The sequence below is a fragment of the Capricornis sumatraensis genome, chromosome 20, assembly GCF_032405125.1.
Source record: "Capricornis sumatraensis isolate serow.1 chromosome 20, serow.2, whole genome shotgun sequence".
NCBI classification, from domain to species: domain Eukaryota; kingdom Metazoa; phylum Chordata; class Mammalia; order Artiodactyla; family Bovidae; genus Capricornis; species Capricornis sumatraensis.
Genome location: NC_091088.1, coordinates 62,859,586 through 62,878,845, shown reverse-complemented (window position 1 = coordinate 62,878,845; position 19,260 = coordinate 62,859,586). Strand labels below are relative to the sequence as shown.

The 19,260-nt window shown below is 41.8% G+C and overlaps 1 pseudogene; it reads left to right on the top strand.

Annotated features, from left to right (window-relative positions):
• Nucleotides 1–304: 304 nt before the first annotated feature.
• Nucleotides 305–18,501, top strand: LOC138096880 (zinc finger protein 708-like; annotated as a pseudogene).
• The last annotated feature ends 759 nt before the right edge of the window (nt 18,502–19,260 follow it).

Sequence of the window (19,260 nt, the reverse complement as noted above, 5' to 3'; positions counted from 1 at the left end):
CCCCTATCAAGTGATGTTATTTGTTCTTTTCTGGAGAAGTGATTTTTTTCCTCAGGACAGAGTGATTTGTTTTTGTGTAGATGCCAGATAGTAACTTACCCTTCTTTTCATCACTCACAAATTCAACCTGTTTAGGGAAGCAATATTGCCCGCTAAAGCACTACTTTGGCTTCCTTTGCAATTAAGAGGGGACCGTGTGACATTGTTTTAGTGGAAGTAAGCTGGGGATTCTTGGGAAAGTTTTTGCTTTCTTAATACTATCCTTTGCTCTTTCCTGTCACTTCCTTCTTCTTCCTCCTAGAATATGGAGGTGATACTGGAGGTGGAGCAGCAATTTGGCAATCATGAGGTAACCATGAGGAAGAAAGCCACTCATGGTTGATGTTCACTTAAGGATGCTTTAGCAGAACAATTCAAGAAGCCTAGTCCCCTGACGGCCTTGTAGAGCTGCTATGCCAACCCTGCACAGCCTAGCTCTGCACATCTTTCTTTTTTAATTGATGTATAGCTGATTTAATGTTCATTTCTGCTATATAGCAAAGAGATTCAGTTTTATATCTGGAGAAGGAAATGGCAACCCACTCCAGTATTCTTGCCTGGAGAACCCCATGGACAGAGGACCCTGGCGGGCTGCAGTCCATGGGGTCGCAAGAGTGGGACACAACTTAGCAACGGACATGATATATATATATATATATATATATATATATATATATATATATATATATATATATATGGTGGTGGTTTAGTTGCTAAGTTGTGTCCAACTCTTGTGACAGGCAAGAATACTGGAGTGGGTTGCCGTTTCCTTCTCCAGGGGATTGCCCCAGCCCAGGAATTGAACCCAGGTCTCCTGCATTGCAGGCAGATTTCTTTACCATCTGAGCTATGATGGAATCCCTATATATATATTCCTTTTCATTATGGTTTATCATAAGATATTGAATATAGAACCTTGTTGTTTATCCATTCTGTACTCCCAATCCATCCCTCCCCCACCCAGCTCCCTCTTGACAACCTACATCAACCTTGACAATCCTATATCAAATAGACCCCTGTGCCCTCTGCAGAGCTTAGAAACGAACTTGTTTGATAGTCACTGATACAATGTTCACATCCATCTCACCTCCCTTGAAACTATAGCTCCCACACACACTTGTTTTTTTTGAAAAGCACCGACTTCAGAGCAGGAGCCCAGGGTTTGAGTGCCGATTATGTCGGCCACGACACTGATTCATTGGGAAACCACAGACAACTGCTTTTCCTCTCTGGGCCATTTCTGCAATAATTCCTGGGAAAGAGGCAGAATGAAGAAATACGTCTGGGCATGACCTCCCTTATTAGCATTTTAATCAAGCATTACCAAAGACATCATGGGTATTTCAGGTTCCAGGGTTATTTTATGTCCTCAGACATTGGGTTGGTCTCAATTGATTTCTGGTAAAATATTCCAGCAGCCGCCACTTTGTGGAGCTCAATGCCTTTTGCCATAAACTCCTGTCTGCATAAGGATTCTGAGACTTCTTTCCAGTAATTTTGTAGACAGGGGCTAGCAACAATCCCTCATGTAGAATATGTGCATGTCCTCCAAAATCCAAATAGGCCAATCAGACACTGGGTATCTAGCTTCTTTTTTCCGCCAGACACCCTGTACTTTTCAAATTAACAACCTGTGTGGGTTTGGGCAGTTTTATTGGTTCCCATTTACTATATCCAATCAATTTTGGTTGAAGGGAGGATTTACATGTCTCCTGTTTAATAATACTAGAAAGGGGAAATGTTCCCCAGTCATACAGGGTATCTATTTATTAACACATTGAGGTAAAGGAGGAGACACAATGACTTCCCAAGAAATTTGTTTAAACATTCCAATCTTCCTCTAAACTCTCACAGTAATCCCATCAATTCTTGAATTTCCATAGCTTCCCCATTCAACTATAACTCCTATTAGGACTAGCATCCGGTCCCATCACTTCATGGCAAATAGGAGGAGAAAAAGTGGAAGCAGTGACAGATTTTATTTTCTTGGGCTCCAAAATCATTGCAGATGGTGACTGCAGTCATGAAATTAAAAGATGCTTTCCCCTTGGAAGCAAAGTTATGACAAACCTATACAGCATATCCAAAAGGCTGAGACATCACTTCGCTGACAAAAGTCTGTATGGTCAAAGCTATGGTTTTTCCAGTAGTCATGTACAGATGGGAGAGTTGGACCACAAAGAAGGCAGAGCACCAAAGAACTGATGCTTTCAAACCGTGGTGCTGGAGAGGACTCTTGACAGTCCCGTGGACAGCAAAGAGTTCAAACTAGTCAAGGCTAAAAGAAATCAACTCCGAATATTCATTGGAAGGACTGATACTGAAGCTGAAGCTCCAATGCTTTGGCCACGTGATGCAAAGAGCTGACTTATTGGAAAAGACCCTGATGCTGGGAAAGACTGAAGGCAAAAGGAGAAAGGGGACGACAGAGGATGAGATAGTTAGCATCACTGACTATCTATTTGCTCATGAATTTGAGCAAACTCTGAGAGATAGTGAAAGACAAGGGAGCCTGGCATGTTGCAGTTCATGGGGGTCACAAAGAGTCAGATACGACTGAGTGACTAAACAACAAGTTTTAGAATCACAGAGCGTGAGGCTCCCGTGTTAAGGAGTCTCAGAAACATGTCTTCGTTTTATTGCTAATGTGCATATGGCTTTGAGTGCCCTGCTGGAAGTGGGGCCAAGGAACCTAGGCCCTTTAATGAATCTTTATCTTGATTAGCTTATGGGACCATCACCTCAGGTGATTTGCAGTCAGATTTCTCTGACTTGTCTTATCTGTCTTGTGGCTTTTTAAATTCCCCCAAACAAGGGTCGATAGAGCAGACTTGATTGAGGTCCTTCAATGCTGGAGGACGATCCAGGGTTCCCTCTGGTCCACCCAGTCTCCCAGAGTGCTGCACTGAGACCTTTGTTTTGACCCCATCAATGTCCCCTTTATCCCAATTCTTTTTAAAATGAATCTATTAATTTTTGGCTGGGCTGGGTCTTCGTTGCTGCATGTGGGCTTGCTCTGTTTGCAGCACATGGGTTTCTCATTGCAGTGGCTTCTCGGTTGTGGAACACAGGCTCTAGGTACACGAGCTTCAGTAGTTACAGCGTACAGGCTGAGTTGCCCCTCTGACACGTGGAATCTTCTTGGACCAGGGATGGAACCCGTGTCCTCTGAACTGCCAGGAGGATTCTTAACCACTGGACCACCAGGGAAGTTCCTGTTTATCCCATTTCTTAAGGACTGTTTAAAAATTTCCACCCTGTCGGACTTTGACTCTCCCATTCATCTTTCTTCATTCTCTGGTGAATCACTTTAATGTTTTGTGCTCCCTGTGGTTTCAACATAACGCTTCCCTTTAGTAGCAGCAGCCCCGAGGCTAACAGCTTTATCTCGGGCCGGACAGAACCCAAACTGGGCTCTGTGTCAGGATCCAGCCTGGCCTTTTCCTTTTCTTTCATCTTAGCTATTACAGATAAAAATAACCCAGGATCATGCATTTAGCTTGTTCTTATTATGTTGCATTTTCTTATGCATCTAGTGAGTCAACTTCTTGGATGTTGCATCCATCATTTAAAAAAAAAAAAGGTAACTTTTAACCTCCTGTAACTAATTACAGAACAGTTGTATTTCAGGAACCCTTGAGTAACCCTGGGGTCACCCAGGAATCAGAGTCATCATCTCCTGTCCTCATATCCTTCCTTTTCCCAAATTATGTGCTTCAGTGGGTCCTGTTTGTTCTAGTGGATTTCATTTCTATGCCAGCAGCAAAGCTAGGGAACAGTCTGCAAGATGCCTCATTCCTGACAGTGACCGCAGATTGCAGGGGTTCCTAAAAGCCCCTCATTTTTGACATCTATTGAAAGTTTGGGGGCCCTCAAGACTACCCTCAGATTTGATAATTCACTGGAAGTACTCCCAGAATTCACAGAAGGACTTCCCTGGTGGTCCAGTGGTTAAGACTCAGCACTTCTGATGCAGGGGTCATGAGTTCAATCCCTTGTCAGGGAACCAAGACCCCACATGCTGCAGGTTTCAGCCAAAAATAGGAAACAAAAGAATCCACTTCCAGAATTCACTGAAAGCTGTTTTAGGTTACTGTTTTTTTTGCAACTAAAGGACACAGATTAGAATCTGCCAAGAGAAGGAGCACAGAGGGCAGAGTCTGGGAGAATTCCAGCCAGACAGCTTCCTGTTCTCCTCTCCCTGAGGAGTCAGAGACAGAGCAACGTAACTCTTCTGGAGTTATTGCCTGACAACAGGCCCAAAGACTGACAACCAGAGAAGCTCACCCGAACCCTGTGACCAGAGTTTTAATTGGACCTTCATCATGAGGGCATCTGCCCTTGTGGCAGATTTTATTCTCCTGCTCCTTCTGAAGGTGGACTGATACCACAGGATCCAAAGACCCCACTGGAAATCACGCTGTTAAACTGTCTTGTGTGGCCAGCTCCTGCCCTTAATCACAGTTGAAGACTCTTCAGTGTGATGCCAGGACCTCAGGCAAACAGAGACTCTCCATCAGGCAGGACTTCCCAGGGTTTAGAGATTATACCTCCTGGAATCCAAGGGCAAAGGCCAGACCTCTCTTTGGGCTTCATTAAGTTCCTTACTACATAGAATGATGTGTGCTAAATTCAAGGCAGCAGTTATCACTAGATTTTAGTGGGAGATATGGTTGGGGAAGGGGTACAAAGGGTGAGTGTTTTAAATTTTAAGCTGGATGGTAGGTGCATGCTCTTTTATATACCATTTTTATACAGTTCTGTAAAGAATCTGCCAGCAATGTGGGAGAACCGGGTTCGATCCCTGGGTCGGGAAGATCCCCTGGAGAAGGGAATGGCAACCCACTCCAGTATTCTTGCCTGGAGAATTCCATGGACAGAGGAGAAATGAAAAATGGATCATTTCATTTATGTAAAAGCTTTATTTATTTATTTTTGTTTTGGCTGCACCTCGTGGCATGCGGAATCTTAGTTCCCCAACCAGGGATCCAGCTGGCATCTCCGGCATTGTAGGCTGAGCCACTTGGGAAGCAAAGATGGATTAGTAAGTGGAAAAAAAGAATCACCTAATCAGGCTGTGATGAGATTTTAAAAACCTTTAATTTAAACTAGTATTTATTGTTTACTATGTATCTGTCAATTTCACATACACATAGTCTCATTTACATCCCCGTCAACAACCTGAGAGATATGACCCTCAAGTCTCAGCTGTATGACATACATGACTCTGGTCCTCAATTACCAGCAACTAGTCCAAGAAACCAAACCACTACTGCAGTGACAGTTAGCCTAGAACAGTCAGTTTGGTCCGTATCAGGTTCCTTATTATTTACCCCTGTTTCCAGCTCAGAAACAACCAAAGAAAACCCAATATGCTCTCCAATCCAACCACAGAAGGTGCTAACCCCCAACTTTCTCATGATTAAAATCATCTCCCAACACTGCTGACACTCCTTCACTTTTTTCCACTCTAAAGGACTCCCACTGCCCTGCCCGCCTTTGTGGTCTTTGCCGAATGCAAATGGTGGTGGCTGGCTCTCTCACTACAGCAAGCTCTGAATCAATAGCCTGTTTGTTCTCATTTGGTGGTTTTCATTTATTTCCACAAGCCTTATGGAATTAAATGTTATGATTTCCTCTTCATAGAGGAGAAAATGGAAACTCAGAGAAATAAGTGATTTTCCCAGAGTCGCTAAGCAAATACAGTTAGAGATGAACTTAAAACTCGTTTCTCTTTTTCCACACCAACTTCCAGGAGTGTAGAGATTATAAGCTCCCCAAATTCTCTGACCAACTGGAACTATGGGTACTGTACAAATTACTATTAAATGTTTAAACAGCCTTGCCCTATTCTCAGGGCTTCCCAGGTGCTCAGAGGTAAAGAATCCTTCTGCCCGTGCAGGAGACGGGGGTTCGAGCCCTGCATCGGGAAGCTCCACTGGAGAAGAAAATGGCAAGCCACTCCAGTATTCTTGCCCAGAGAATCCCATGGACAGAGGAGCCTGGTGGGCTACAGTACATGGGGTTGAAAAGAGTTGGACAAGACTGAGCACACACGCAGCAACGCAGCCCTCATCTCAGAAAAAGGAAAAAGTCAATCACCTAAAATTTAGGAAATATGTCTCTAAATCAAAGAAAATACATTCAAGAAGAAATCAAGAATCAAGACTTCAGAGTCCACTTTCACTACTCTTTCATATGGCAGAAAACCTTGTTGGTATTGTTTTCCAAAATATATTCAAAGTCTGGCCACTTTTAACCAGCTGCACTGCTGCCACCCTGGCCCAAACCACCATCCCCTCCCTCATCCAGATGGCTTCGATGATCTTCTCACTGGCTTGGCGGCTTCATCTGTGTCCTGTACATGCTACTCCCTGCATGGCAGCTGGAGGGATTCCATCAACACCTCAGTATCATCCTGCCCCCTTCTCTTCTCAAAAGTCTCCAAACGGCTCTCATCTCACTCAAGAGTAAAAGGCAAAGTTCTGCACGACATGGTCCATTCCCTCCATTCCCTTTCCTTGTCTGATCTCATCCCCTACCACTCTCCAGAAACTCTACATCGAAGAGCAGTCTTCCCCTTCTCAGGAACCCTTCTTGAGAAGCACATGCCATTTTTGTTTTTGGCCATGACACACAGCCAGCATGTGGGATCTTAGTTCCCCCAGGAGGGCTCAAACCCAGGCCCCCTACATTGGTAGCACAGAGTCTTAACCACTGGACCACCAGAGAAGTCCCAAGAAGCACATGCCTTTGTGATGGCACTCTTCATTCATTCTTTCAGTCAACCAACATGAGCACCTCCTTTATGCCAGGCACTCCTTTAGGGTTTTAGCAGTAAGCAAGAATGACACAATCCCTGTCCTCAAAAATCAAGCTGATGGTGAGCATAACTTGATAACTGTAAATACAATGAAGAAAAAGAACCCAGGACAACATGATAGGAATTATGGGATGGGGGACAACGGGGAAACAGTTTAGATAGGATGGTCAAAGAAGGCTTCTTGAAGGAAGTGACATTTGAGCAGAAACCTAGAGGAAGGAATGCCAGGCCACGCTGGGGGAAGGAAAATTGCAGGTTGAGGGAACAGCAACTGCAAAGCTTGAGGAGTTCAGCATGTTTAAAAGAGAGAGAGAAAAAAAAGTGAGCTGCTGAAGTGCAGTGAAGGGCGGGGGAGACTGGCATGAGACAAGGTCAGATACCAAGTGGGCTGAGCTCCTAAAAGGCACAAGGAGGAATATGAATGCAATTCCATTGGAGTGTATTAGGAGGCGTGACTATAAACTGATTAATTTGGTTTTGAGTTCCCTCTGGCTGGTGTGTGAAAAATGGACCACATCAGGGGCTAGAGCGAAAGCACAGAGACCAGTGGGAGACCACGCAGTCAGCCAGAAAATGTGATGATGGCTTAGCCCAAGGTGGCAGCTCTGGAGATCCTTACTGTACTGAGGATAGATTCTGGGGTGAAATGATAGTATTTTCTCTTCTTCACACCCTACAGCCATTCCCTTTTTGCACTGCCATTTTTATTCCCTTTTCCTTTCTCCAATTTAAAACTGCATTTGGGTGTTAGGATGAGCCCTGTCTGGGTCTTGGCCCAGGCTTGGCCAGTAAATCACTAAATAACCTTGGTCAACTATTTTACCCTCTCTGTTTTTTTTATTTCTTCTTCTTTTTTTAAATCTGTATTTATCTATTTGACTCCATGGCATCTTAGTTGTGGCTCATGGGATCTAGTTCCCTGACCAGGGATTGAACTGAGCCTCCCTTCATTGGGAGCACAGTCTTAGCCACTGGAACACAAGGGACCCTCCTTTTATTTCTTCATCTATAACATGAGTGAGCTTGACTGTTTGAGATGTGATGATCAGCCAAGCTCTAAAATTCTGATTTCTTCTTGCTCCTCTCTGCCAGCCTTTAGAGATGAGTTGAATGACTCCTCATGCACCCTCTTTTTCCCCTCTCCTTCTATTTCCCTTCATGCATCACCTCTCCTCTCAATTTTACCTTTGTGTCTCGTTCCAAGGGCCCCAGGCAGTTCTTTGACCTTAGCACACCTCTGTCTGAATATTTCTGAAGCAGAGTGCAGGAGATGCAGCAACCTTTCCAGACTTGGTAAGGGCGGGACTGACTTTTGGATGACTGACCTACTTAGAAGCCTGGAAAATGAATTTTCTAGAGAAATCAGGGACTAACAGTGAAACCGATTAGCTGGCTTACAGGCAGGATAACTGTGTGACTAATGACTGAGTGCCTGGCAGGGGGATTAGCTTATTAGGAAGCAGATTTACAGGGAGCCTAATTGGACTGATTAACAGGGCAGGCTGTGAAGGGGGTGGATTATCCGATTAAATGATTTATGAGGGGACTCACTGCAGACTCATCAGGGCACTAGCCTGATCCTCCGTTGACACAGAGACTGACGGTCTTATTGGCAGATTGGTGATCCCCTGGCTGTTCTTCGGGCTGACCGGGTGACCCACTTGGTGGCAGGCTGACGAATACAGAGACAGGATCCCGGTGAACTGACTGGCTAGCTGGTGAGCTGGCTCTCAGGAAGCCTCCCAACCTGATCCAGAATTGGCCTCGGGGGCCTCTCAGGCCGGACAGCCACCTTGGGAGGCCTACTCACCTCCGGCTGCCTAACTGCCCAAGGTCACAGTGACTGACAGAGATGCCCGACTCTCATGGAAGCCCAGTTTGGCCAGTGCCAGCGCAGGTTCTCCACTCAACAACTGACAGGAGAGCCAACAGCCAGAGTGCAGCCCCGTGAGGCCTCGTGAGGCCCCACGACGACCTATGTATCTACAAAAAGAAGGCTGTGTGGAAACCACCCTAGATCCTGGCTGCGTGCCTCCTGAGCGTGTGACATAAGCGTATACCCAGCAGCCAATCAGCGACTGCACGGGCCTGCCTCCCAGCCAATCAGTGGCTGAGTGGCTTAGTATGGCTCCTGAGAGGGAGGGTTGATGCTTAGAAAGTGACAATTATTAGCGATGTACCCTTGTTTATAATGACATAATTTGAAATTATTTGAAAACCAAAATGAATGTCATTCAACTCTCGAATAATCCACACTATCCTTCATTTCTAGTGTGTATGCAAACGTAGGTTTTTGATGGTTTGTGCTTCAAAGAGAAGAGAAACCCTTCTATATTGTGTTGCAACCATTTATATCTATTCTCCATTAGAAGATGGACACTATAATGTAAAATGTACAATGAACATCTAACTAGAAGTGTTTGTTATTCGTGTCAAATATCCTTGGAGGTCACCATGATGTAAGCGATCATGGAATCTTTTCATGTATTAAAGTAAGACAAATTGGTTCTAAATTTTCAATAGTTATATCACTTGATTTGTGATAAGAGAACACAATGACAGCTCACTAAAATATTGATGTTATCTTTATAATATCATCAGAAGTCATGAACATTAGTTGACAACGTTGAAATACAGACATCTTCTGTGATAAGCTAGAAATGTATGGGAAACCCTTCCTGAAAAAGTCATATAATTAGTATATGTCTGTTTACTAGCTTCTGTTTTGTAAATCACGGAAATCACAATTCTCAGATTGCTATATCAGGAAAATAAATAGCTTTCTCTACACTTGTAATTTGGATTTTAATCAATGATCACACAGTGAATTGTAAACTGTTTTATTTCAACTATGTGTGAAATTAATACATGCTAATTAATAAGAAGTGAATGGTCTCTGTTATTGATTTTAATGAATGAAGTGTTAACCCACCACCACCATTAACCTCTCCCACCTTATTAGAGGTTTCAGGGAAGAAATAACAACAATAAACTGTTTGGTAGCACAGAGAGATGGCATCTGTAGAAATTAGTTTCCTTACTGGCTTTAAATCTCTAATAACGTCATATATTTTCCACCATTTCTACACTATATCTTTTTCCCTCTCTGTAACTGCAGGGACACTGTGGTGGTTCCAATAAGAAGGATCATACAGATCCTTGAGAGCTTCCCTGACTGCTCCGTGCTGTTGCTGCCTCAGCGTCTGTCTAGGCAGCAGGCAGCCTGCAGGTCCTTGAACTCACACCAGCCAGTCCTGTGAGCACCTCCACTAGATGATCACCTTCCTTGAGACCAGCAGTCTTGCTGAACCCCAGGGTCTACTGCACAGCCCCCCCTTCAGTGACACCCTCACAGCACTCACCAGAATCCTGCTCCTTTTGGTTTGAATGGACCCATCCACACTTGGCCTGGGGAGCCCACAGCACTTCACTCAGGGTCACTTAGAAAGGCCTAAATCCCAATTACTGCCTCTTTCTGTGGCTGGTTCTCGCCTTGACCGCCCTAAGAAATCCCTTTCCTAAACCCTACCCCACAGAGAAGTCTCAGGTGTGCTGAGTGTAAGGGCTCGAACTTAGGGCTCCTGAATGTGGGTCATGAGGGAGAAACGTAAGAACAAACAGGGAATTTGCTAAAGACTCATTTCATGGCCCTACTTCAGACCTGCAGATTCATAACTTCTTAGAGTGGGGACCTGACCTCAAGGGATTGTATACACTAAACTGGTTAGTGAGAGACATGCATAAGCCACCAGTTATGGTAGAAATCCATACCTTCTTAGTTTATCTTTGCTTTGAATAATGAACACACCTGTGTTTAGTAGGGATATTGGATTTTGGGAGTAGAGGTTTCCTTACTCAAGCCCAGGTCCAGTAGTTTCCATTACACTCCACCCTCATATTTCAGATATAATCTTATCACCTCTTTTCATTTTCCAAAACACTTATAATAGTCATATTCCTAATGTTTGTGCGACTATGTTAAATTTCTAAAATATAGCTCAACACAAGTGATACAGATTTTGAAAGAAATAAAGGACTCTAATTTAGAGTCCTAACTTATTTCATATTGGTATGTGTGTTTGCACATTAGTGTATTTTAAAAACACAGATTATCATCCACAAAAATGTGATGAGATTTAACCAGTGAAAAATCATCTTGATTTTATTGAATTGAATACTTTTTATCACTTTTAAAATGTATATAGTTCCCATTTTAGTGTAGGTGTGTGCATGAAAATGTTAACCTTATTTGATCCATTTTTGAAGTATGTTCTTGATGTTCTTCCCAATTACCTACACTTATGTACACATTTATTAGAGTTGTCTCTGTATATTTCTCTGTGCTCTTTTTATTTTTATTTTTTTTGTACTATGAAAGTATGATAACACATTTACAGGAGACATGTAAAACACAGAACAAAGTTACATATAATTCCACTATATAATACATTTGTCTTTTTAAGTAGATAAATTAAGATTTTTAGTTGGAGTTTCAGTATCAAGCTCTCCGAAGTTAATGGAATATTCATTCTAAAATGAATGAATTATGATTTATTAAAGTTAATTTAATTTAATTTCTAAAAGTAGAAGGATATATTTAGACCTGAAAAGCACCATGAACCAATTCAACATAATTAAGATTTATATAATTTGGACACAGCAGTAGGATACAAATTCTATTTGACTTCCAATATCCTGCCAACTAGGAGACACTGGAACATATGTGTTAAGTCACTTCAGTTGTATCTGACTCTTTGTGACCCCATGGACTGTAGCCTACCAGGCTCTTCTATCCATGGGATTCTCCAGGCAAGAATACTGGAGTGGGTTTCCATTTTCTTCTCCAACTGGAACATATCTTGCTACATAAAACAAGGTACAAAAATTTCATGGTCTAAAGTTTTTGAAATCATAGAGTCTGTTCTCATATCAATGTGGAATTGTCTTAGAACAAATATCAAAAGATGTTTTCAAGTGCAGTGTGACATTTACCAAGAGAGATCCTTGACTTAGCCATTGAAAACCTCAATAAAGTTAGAAGACAGGAAAAAATGTGTTTTTTTTTTTAAAATAAATTGTAGTTCATATCAACTAAAGAAAACCCAAGCTCTACCATTTGCTGAATACCTGTCAAAATATTCTAAAATAAGCATTATAGCAATATTATTGATCTAAATTATTTATGTGGCTCATTCAAGACTATGTAAAAACTTTTAGAAAGATATATGGTATATACTAAATATCAACAGGACTGTTCTTTTCTATGCTTACTATTCCATTAAACCTGTAAAATCTGTAAAATATGTACAGTTCAATATTAACTATGAATTCTTACCTGGCTGTTCAAGTCTTTGCAATCCCATGGACTATACAGTCCATGGAATTCTCCAGGCCAGAATACTGAAGATCCCCTTCTCCAGAGGATCTTCTCAACCCAGGGATCAAACCCAGGTCTCCCACATTGCATGCAGATTCTTTACCAGCTGAGCCACCAGAGAAGCCCTACCTGGCTGTTCTACCTCTGTGCTACTCACAATGCCATTCATGAACCTGATTCAGTTAGAAATGAGCTTGTTAAAGAACAACTCTGGCCCCACTCCAGAATTCCTGAATTAGAATCTCCTTTTAAAAAATATTCCCAGTTTGGAGAAAACTATTCCCAGTTTGGTTGATAGACAGTTTATCTTGTATAACACAAGAACAACACTCCAAGTAAACATGCCTCTATAGATCACATCATACCATAGTTTTTCTCCCAGATAAAAAGGATCTCTACAGTGGTTTTGTGAATCATATACCATCTTCTTTTTTTTTCTGGGGTTAGAAATATGGTAGAGAACATTAGTGTGGAAAATTTTATTCTTGTGTAATACCAGACATTCTTCTGGTATTACAAAATCATTTCTCTTGCTGGTTTCCTCTTGGGTCACATTAGGAAGTCTTCCCAGGGCCACATGGCACCTGTACTTTGTATTTCAGGGATGGCTGACATTCCGGGATGTGGCCATAGACTTCACTCAAGAGGAGTGGGAATGCCTGGACCTCGGTCAGCGAGAATTGTACAGGGACGTGATGTTAGAGAACTACAGGAACCTGGCCTCCTTGGGTGAGGATAACTGCCTTCCAGAATCCCTTATCCACCCACTGGATTATGGTTCCTTCATTTCTAGAATATCTCCTGGAATCTTCTGCTTCTTATAATAGAGTTTCAGATCCCTGCTTTCTAGGAAAAGAATGGGAGTTTGTGAGATTAGAAAGACTTCATGGTGATTCTTTATTATTCCAACCTTCCTCTTTCTTGAGCTAATCTGCCTCCTTCTCTCTAGATTACTAGGAGTTTTATGAGTTCAGTATAAAATAGTTGTATCCTCATTTCTACTATTTACTTTTCCCTCGTAGTACTAGACCAGAATCTCAGGATCTGTTCTTTATGTTTTTGCTAGTGTTTCTAGGTGCTTTCAATAAAGTATTTGGGGAAATCATTTTTCTAGGCTGTGTCAATATTCTACCACACCTTGTCTTCTCACCTGAATACATATTGGATTGGAAACTGATGAATCTCCTTTCTCTGATAAACAGGCCTCGTGGTCTCTAAGCTGGACCTGGTTACCTTTCTGGAGTGAATGAAGGATTCCAGGAATATCAGGAGAATGGAGACAATACCTGTATACACAGGTATGTCTGAATGGATGGAGCCGATGACTCAGGTGAGAGCTCCAAGGATCAGTGAGGAAGTCATCCTTTGTCATGTGGTTTGGGAAGATCTGCTTCAGTGCAAATGATTTTGGAGAAGTCTGGGTTTATTTCTGTTGCTGTCATAGATGAATATCACCTTTCCCATTCTGTCTCTTTAATCATGCATGAATTCATCTCCAGTGATTACTTTTCTCATTCACAATGAGAACTGAAATTCTCCCCTTGGCCTGCGACAACCTGTATGAGTTGGCTGCTCTTTCATTTCTTGGGGATCCTAGGAAAACTGTGTCCATTTCTGAGTAACTCTATGACACTTCTTTTAAAGTCTGTTTCTAACTCTAGACAGAAATGTTTGGGTGGAGTTGTAGACAAACTGCCAAAGTTCTAGAAATACTGGGGACAGACATTTGTTTTCTGCTTTATAATTTCTAATCCACTAGAAACTACAAATATGGCCTTATAAATTTCATACTCAAATAATTTCTTCACTGCGTAAAGCCAAATCTCCCTAAAATGAGAAAATGCAAATCCCAGGTTTATTTCAAAGTTTCTTTTTCCTTTATATGAACTCATGTTAAATATCTTAAGTGTATTTGCCCCAATTCTTCAATGTTAAAATACTTTAATATATTCATTTAACTCAAAGAATGTTAAAATAAATTGGCATGAGAGCTTAGAACATTTTCTACCATATTTTTTCCAGTTGTTTCTCACTATTAAGCTTTTTAGATTATGTGAAGAAATCTTTAAAAAATTTTTTATTTGAGTGTAGCTGTTTAACAATGTGCTGCTGTATAGCAAAGAGAATCATATATATATATACTTTTTTAGATTTCCTCCCCACTTAGGTCTCCACAGAGCACTGAGTAGAGTTCCCTGTGTTCTTACCACATTTTTAAAGTCTCACTTCTTATTTAATTTCATAAGAACTACTACTTTTATTAAGTTTGTCTTGTTTGTTATGAAGCATCCCAGGACTTTATCCTATACATCCTCACTTTCTGATTAGCTCTCTGCCAATATCACTTCTTTTTAGATTCAAACATCTAATAGAATATGCTCAAGTGAAAACATGTGGAAAAAGTGGGTTAAAGAATTAATAGGCACCTAGTGTCTGTGAAAATGCTTGGTATCTCAATTTAAGATTAGTTAAAGCAAAAAGTAATTGTTAGATTAACTACCTATTCTTGACTTAGTTGTTTTTGTAGGTTTTTATCTTGGTCCTTTCTCTGCAACATATTTCTTTTCCATTCTTCATCTCATTGTGTGAAGTTTTCTGTGCTTGTGGTCTCCTTTCTGCAGCCTGCAGGATCGTGTTAATAGTTCCTCTTGCTCCTGGTGTCTGCCCCCTGGGGGGTGAAGTTGGTGCAGAGGCTTGTACGCTTATCCCCTTGAATGGCTTTTGATTGCCGTTATTGTGACCCGAGCCTGCCCTGAATATTGAGGGGAGCTTCCCCTTGGCTCTGTGGTTGTCACTGCCCTGTCTGTGGCGGGGTCTGCTCCCTGGTTTGTGGAGTAGAAGCCCCCAGACCTGTTTCTTCACCGTGATTCTAATCTGTGGTGGAGGCAGGTGGGACTGGAGCACACCCACTGGGAGAGAAGCCGCTGAGGATTGCTCCTCTGGGGATGTTCACCTCGGGGAGTGTTCTGTGTGTCACGTTTCATGCCTTGTGCGAGCTCTCATGCGATCCTGGTTGGCACGCCCTTGGCCCCACCTGAACCATTGGCATGCTGGCATACGGCCCTGGTGTCTCTCAGATGTTGTTTTCAGCGGGTCACCAGCATAGATCCAATAAAGTAAGGGCCCAGGATTGCATTCATGTAGCGGGACCCGCTGTGGCGCCATGGGGGCCGCTCAGACTGGCGTGGTCCAGCTCCCTCAAGTACAAGCTCACAAAGTCTACAGCTGCTAAAGCTACACCTATCAGGACTGTGGGAGTCCTTATTGTCTAATCAGGCTTTCTGTAGGTGCTGAGTTGACAAAGCCAATTGTAGGGGTATAAAATTGTGGTCTGTGCAGCTGTGAGATTTCACTTGTCTTCCTTAGATGCATGACCCTGGGGCTCAGCTGTGTTTTCCACCCCCTCAGTGCACGTGGGCCACCCACAGGCACCTGCTCCTAGGGCTGCCCTGGAGCACAGGAGTCCACCCTGGTGGGGAGGGTCATAGGGGAGGAGGCAGCAGCTGGGGTTGTGAGATCACCCAACCCTGTGGGAGTCCTTGCTAGTGCCTCTCCAGAAGGGGCTGGCATAGGAGGAGAGGGGCTGCAATGGTGGTTCTTCCCTTCGGGCATCACTCAACAACGCTGCTCTGCTTCTCTGGTAGTTCAGGCTTCCTCCACAAGCATTCCCGTTTGCAGAGCTCCTCCCTCCCTCCTGTCCCCTCAGGATGTCTCCTCACAGTCAACAGCAGTCCTCTGCCTGGGTCTGCTCTCCAAACCCCACATTTCAGGACCCAGGCCTTGTGTGCAATGGTGGACACCCCTCTCAGGCTTGGGGAGCAGGGCTGTGGTTAGTACCATCTGTAGAGGTCTCACTCTGTCCTGCCTGCCTCTAACAGGTTCTGCCTTCTCTTCCCATAAGAGAATGAGGCTCCCTTCCGTCCCATTGAGCTCCCCCAAGGGTTGCAGGTCCCATCCCACTTCCTCTCCTCTTCCCTTTCCTTCATTTTCTTTGGCCCCACCTGGATAAACAGAATCTTTCTTGTCCTTTTAAGTGTCCATGGTCTTCTGCTAGTGTTCAGTAGGGGCTCTGTGAGACTTAATCCATTTCTAGATGTATTGATGCCTTTGTGTAGAAAGATGAATTCCATGTCTTCCTAATCCTCTGTCATTTTGACTCCTTCCTTCTCTGTTTCATTCTTAATCTAGCTAAGGGTGTATCAGTTTTATGTAAATTGTAAACTATATTCACTGAGAATAGTAAGTAGAATAACTTATTATTTGCCCTTTCAGCTGCGTCTTCTCTACACACCCAGTGTGTGATGCCAAGAAATCCAGGCTTTGAAGATTTATGCCCAATAGAAAACCTAAAAATATATGAAATATTTCACCTTGTAAATTTACACTTAATGGAAGACTGGGAACATACAAGGGCATGTGTAGGGCAGAGAGGTTGTTATGATGGACATAACCCAACTGGGACAGCTTCTCATAATGTAAACATTACTGCCAAGAGAAATCAAGGTTGTGAATCAAACTGGAAAAAACACCAATTTAAGTCATTAACATCTGCAGAGAAGTGTATGTTTGTCAGCAAAGACCCACATCATTTTTTGACATATACATGTGCTCTGAAAGGAACTGTGGAAAATCTGGAAAGTCATCTAGTCTCTACTGCAGATAATCATTCAAACCACTCTAAATGCAATATTCAATTAAACGTACGTTCAAATATGTCTGAAGACCAGAAATTTTTGAATGAGGGAAAAGATTCCCAGTGTAATCAGCTTGAAGGACCCTTTAGCAAGAGTTCAGTATTCTTCAAACAACAAATATTTTTTCCCTTTTCCAAAATCTGCAATGTTGATAATAATGGAAGAGACTTTGTTCAAACATCAATGGTCAATGCATATGGGGTGTAGTTAATGCAGGATAACTTTTCATGTGTCGTAAAATGAGTAAGGCTTTAAGCAAGAGCTCTACTCCCAATAATTACAAGAGTCTTTATGATGGAGTGAGAAAGTATTTATTCAATGAAACTGGACATAACATTGACCAAGGCGCAAGTTTCATGAAACACCAGGGAAATCAATTTTTAGACAATGATTCTGGAAGTAATAAATGTAGGAATATCTTTTATCAAAGAGCAGATGTTTCTCTGTATAAAAGTGTGGATATTGGAAAGAAGGCTTATAATTGTAGTGAATATAGTAAAGTTTGTAATCAGTCTTGTAAACTTATTCAACAGCAGAGTATTGAGAATGTGGAGAAACATTACAAGAGTAACGCATGTGGGAAAATAGTCACTAAATCATTAAATCTAAGTAGCCATAGGAAAATCTACACAGAAAGGAAGCCTTTCAAATGTACAGAGTGTGGCAAAGCCTTTATCTGTCCCTCGTGTCTTACTCAACATCCACGAACCCATGCTGGGGAGAGACCTTATAAATGTAAGGAATGTGGCAAAGTCTATACCTGTTGCTCAAATCTTACTCAGGTAATTCATACTGGAGAAAAGCCTTACAGATGTAGAGAATGTGGCAAAGCCTTTAATAGGTGTTCATATCTCACTATGCATCAGCGAATTCATACTGGGGATACTCTATACAAATGCAGAGAATGTGCCAAAGCCTTTATCTGTGGCTCACATCTTATTCAACATCAGCAAATTCACACTGAAAAGGAGCCTTATAAATGCACAGAATGGGACAAGTCTTTTAGGCGGCATGGAAGCCTAACTCAACACCAGATAATTCATCCTGGGGAGAAGCAGTATGACTGTGCAGTGTGGCAAAGCCTTCAGGCACAGCTCAAGTCTTACTCAACATCAGCGAATCCATACTAGAGAGAAACCTTATAAACGTGAATATTATGGCCAAGCCTTTAATTATAAATCACATCTTGCTCAACATGAGCAAATTCATCCTACAAGGAAGGCTTATAAATGTACAGAATGTGGGAAAGCCTTTAATCAGAAGTCAAGTCTTTCTAGACATCAGATAATTCGTACTTGGAGAGAAACCTTTTAAATGTAAGGATTGTGGCAAAATCTTACCAAATTTCAAGCCTTACTCAACATCAGCGAATTCACATTGGGCAGAAATCATCCAGATGTAAAGAAACATGGCAAAGCCTTTACCCAAAGCTCAAGTCTTGATCAACATCAGAGAATTCATCCTTCAGAGAAACTTAAAAACCTAAATGTAAGGAAAGTGGCAAAGGCTTTAATCAGAGCTCTCACCTCACTCAACATCAGAGAACACATATTGAAGAGAAACCCTAGTACTATAATAAGTGATGAAAGAGATTTGTCCGAAATATACACTTTAGAAAACATGAGCGTGTGTTTATACAAGAAAGATGTGTGAATGATGTAAAAACAGATGTAGGAAGGTAGTTAATCAATAATCAAATCTAAATAAGTATCAGAGAATGTGTACTAGAAGGCATTTCATCAGTTGCTCTTCTCTGAATTCAATCTAAAGGAGAATTACTGTATATGAACTTATGTTTTTGATGGTTGATGCCTTAAAGATAAGAGAAGCCCTTGTGTATTAGGTGGGCATGATTTATATTTATTCATTAGAAGATTAAGGACACAGTAATGTAAAATGTACAGTGAACATCTAAATGGAGGCATTCTGTCACTGAAGTCAAATATCCCTGGAGGTCACCATGATGTCAGTGATCAGGGAATTATTCTGTGTATTAAAGTAAGACAGGTTTGTTCTAAGTTTTCACTAGTTATGTCACTTGTTTTTTAAGGATGAAACAATGACAGTTCACTGAAATCTTGGTATATCTTTGTAATATCTCCAAAATCTTGATGTATGTTTATAATATCAACAGTTCACTTAAATCTTGATATATCTTTATATATATGTTTATAATATCAACAGAATATTGGTTGACATGAAATAATGACATCTCTGATACCCTAGAAAAGTACTGGACACCCTTCCTGGAAGAGTCATGTGATTAACATAGGTTCCTGTTTATGAAACAATTAGTCTCCATTCTGTATTTATGATAGAAATACTTT